Raw genomic sequence first — 3,479 nt, forward strand, 5'->3', positions numbered from 1 at the left:
TGGCTGGAACTGAGGAAGGACATCTCAAGGTCTTCAATTCTGTCTTCGACAACATCGTAGAGCAATCCATTAACGCACATCGCCGCGAAGTCACTGGTCTAAGTACTTCCCCATGTGGCGATATGTGATTAGTGCGGGAGAGATGGAATCATCTTTGTTTACCAAGTATCCTTAACCAACCGAGAAGGCTTCGTGAGTCGAAAATTACACGATCAGATTAATGACTACGAAATCAATCCGCTTGTGGGAGTTATGGATGATGAGCTTAGCGATATCGTTCTCGTCCAGCGCAATGATCTTGCTGAAAAGAACAGGTACAACAAAATTCTATAAAAAAACTTATAGAAATGAAGCGCAAGCTGGTCATCCAAGAAGATGATGACAACCGCAGGTTCGAAGCTGAGCTTACAAAACTAGCTCGTGAAAAGGATCAGATCATAGCTACTTTGACACAACATTTCGAATAACTCAGAGCGGAAAAGGGTGAACTGTAAGTGACTGCGCAATCCAGTATGCACAGCTGCAAGGCCGAAACTAAAAGATGCTGGAGGACCTTGAGGCGCTATACGAGAAGAAACTAGCATTGGAAACCGAAAATACTTCGAACTCTAGAATACTTTCGAGAAGCAAAAAGAGGCACAGTCCCAGTAGCAGGCTCAGTTCATGAAGCGTATGGAGGAGACTCTTGCTTTGCTGAAGCATGAGTTCGTGTAATGCTATAGGAAGGCAGAAAAGTTCACAATTCCCAACAGCAGCCATAGCACAAGGTGAAAAATAATTCAGTGAGAAAATGGCTCAGGTTGAAGAGGAGCACGAAGGAGAACTGCGCAAGGTTAGCTAGGCTATCGTTTCTCTGGAAGCTTAGAAGAACAAGAGCTCTATTTAGTATATCACTAACATCGATCTCTAAAGAGATAGTGTAGCTCCTCAGCGAGGAAATAATCCGTTTCATGTCCTAGAATGAGACGATGGGAAAGGAAGAATAGCAACTACAAGAGCAATTAGCAGCCCTCAGCAAGGCTACACTTGCTCGCAACAGGAGCTGCTAGCGCGTCAATAGTTGTTGAAAAGCAAAGAGCAAAAAATCAGTTAATATCAAGAAAGAATAGCTGATTTAGTTAAAAAGAAAGACATTCTCGCCTACCGGACTGGGAGATTCGGCAGGAGATAGAGCCACGCTAAGATGAGATTGAATTTCTAAGGAGGAAATATATCAAATAGAGCTGGAGTTTGAGAAATTACTGGAGGATGAAAAGGTGATTGGAGAGGCATAGGCCCGCATTTAGCGCCAGAAGGCTGCCTTGAACGAACAGCTTCAATCGCAGCGCAACCAGACAAAGGATCGAAATTTAAAGCTACGTCGCATTTGCCAAGAAATAGAGACTGTTGTGCAATCAAGTCCAGTGACCGCAACTACTACGAGCAGCAGATGGCAGCCATCTATCGCAAGTACTTTAAATGCATGTCTTAAAACAAACGCAACAACCATACGCTTAGCGGAATCGATGAAATATAGCGCCATATAACTCATATAGACCGCGAGATATAGGACGTCAACCGTAAGACTGATGGCACCCTACGCAGGCGTGATGAAGAGATCCAGCGTGCTACGCAGGAAAATGCTGACTTGATCAAGTAGTTGACTGCCTCGCGTGAGGAGCGGACCAAGTTGACTCAGGAGTTTAAAAATGTACAAAAAATGGTAGACAACCTCATGAGACAAATCAAGCAGATCAAGAATATGTCCACACTGCAGACCAAACCGCCTGAGACACTCTTCAGCTCAAAAAACCCACGCTTGATAAGCCACTTCCTGGCATCCCCTCACTTAACCTCGTCCGCTCCAGTTCTCAGCCGATAATCAAGGGAAAAATCTCACGTGGTGTTAACTATGATCCTGGTTCTCTCTCTATCTTCACGAGAGCCAAGCTCAAAGAGTTAGAAAATAAGTTGGAAGGGGCAAGACTTTCGTTAAGACAGCGGGAGGTTATCGCCAGGATCATCAAGCAAAAGATCGAAGAGCATATTGATAGGCTCAACTGCAGTGACCCTCTTTTGAGGAAAATGTTGCTTGAGTTTGAGCTTTGATTCTATATTTTTATGTCGTATGCTCTTATCAAAGAATTTGATTGGAAGGGGACTGCATCGTTGGACGGTTCAGGACACCAGGGGAGGCATCGCTTGCCCTGCAAGCTCTGACCGGTCAAGTGACTAGATAGAAAAAACCTAAGAAAGAGCCGATTAATAAAAGGTATGATTTAAATGAAATTGATTTTGTGGAGCCCGCCTCAAATCTGTTGTAGCATACTCTGCCTATAATTATTTAATGGCTAGAACCAAGCAGACTGCAAGGAAGTCCACTGCCCAGAAGGTGCCACGCAAACAGTTGGTGGCCCAGAAAATCGCCCGCAAGAGCGCTCCCCTTCCCTCTGGCCTTAAAAAGCCTCACCGCTTCAAACCCGGAACAGTCGCCCTTCGCGAAATCCGTAAGTTCCAGAAAAGCGTAAAAATGGCATCATTTAGACTGATCTCCTGATCCGCAAGCTGCCCTTCCAGCGGTTGGTGCGCGAGATCGCCACGGAGTTTAAACAAGAGGTGAGATTCCAGAGCCAGGCTGTGTTGGCCCTCCAAGAGGCCGCTGAGGCCTACCTGGTCTCACTCTTTGAGGATACCAACCTCTGCGCTATCCACGCCAAGAGGGTCACCATCATGTCAAAAGACCTCCAGCTTGCCAAGAGAATCCGCGGAGACCGCTTCTGATTCGGATTTATCGGATTATAAGTACAGTATCATTATCAATTACATATTATACTCCTCAAGATGATGTCCTGTGGCTGCCCTCATGAAGACTCTTAGCGAAAATTCATGGGGATTGGTTTGATCTTGGCCATCCTCAAAAACTTGTTGATATTTTTTTCTTTCGGCTAATTTTTTGATAGCTAAAAATGTATGTTGCTTATATGGCCAACAATAATTTATTTGATGAGGATTGGATTTGTATACCCGTGTTCATTTTTTATAAATGGCTATCTATTGAGCTGTATAATAATTGATTCATAAAAGCAGAATGCTACGAGTGAAGTAATAAAACATTTGGCGTACTTCGACGAGAGCAAAAGCTATATGACCAGCTATCAACTGACCCTGCAGCGATACCTGGAGAAGTAAAAGGAAGAGAAGGAGAAGGCAAATGATCTTGTTTTCAAATAGCCATCACTGCAGAAGTACAAGGTCAACGAGTTCACACTTGCCATTACGATCCAGGAAGAATTTACCTTCGAATGGCAGTCGACCTATACAAAATCGAGAAGATAGAAAAGAAGAACAACTTTTGCAGATTTCCATTCTCTCTCGAGGGATATGTTGAGCTCTATAACGACCCAAAAGTTCGCACATTCAAAATGACCCTTACCCAAACACTAACTGACGATGCAATAGAAGGATTATTCGACAATTCAATCGGCAAGCTCATCATCAAA

At 44.0% G+C, this 3,479-nt stretch overlaps 1 pseudogene; it reads left to right on the plus strand.

Annotated features, from left to right (window-relative positions):
* Positions 1-2,326: 2,326 nt before the first annotated feature.
* On the plus strand, positions 2,327-2,760 carry LOC116268044 (uncharacterized; annotated as a pseudogene).
* Positions 2,761-3,479: the final 719 nt, after the last annotated feature.

This window comes from Nymphaea colorata, unplaced genomic scaffold (genome assembly GCF_008831285.2).
Source record: "Nymphaea colorata isolate Beijing-Zhang1983 unplaced genomic scaffold, ASM883128v2 scaffold0069, whole genome shotgun sequence".
Lineage (NCBI taxonomy): Eukaryota > Viridiplantae > Streptophyta > Magnoliopsida > Nymphaeales > Nymphaeaceae > Nymphaea > Nymphaea colorata.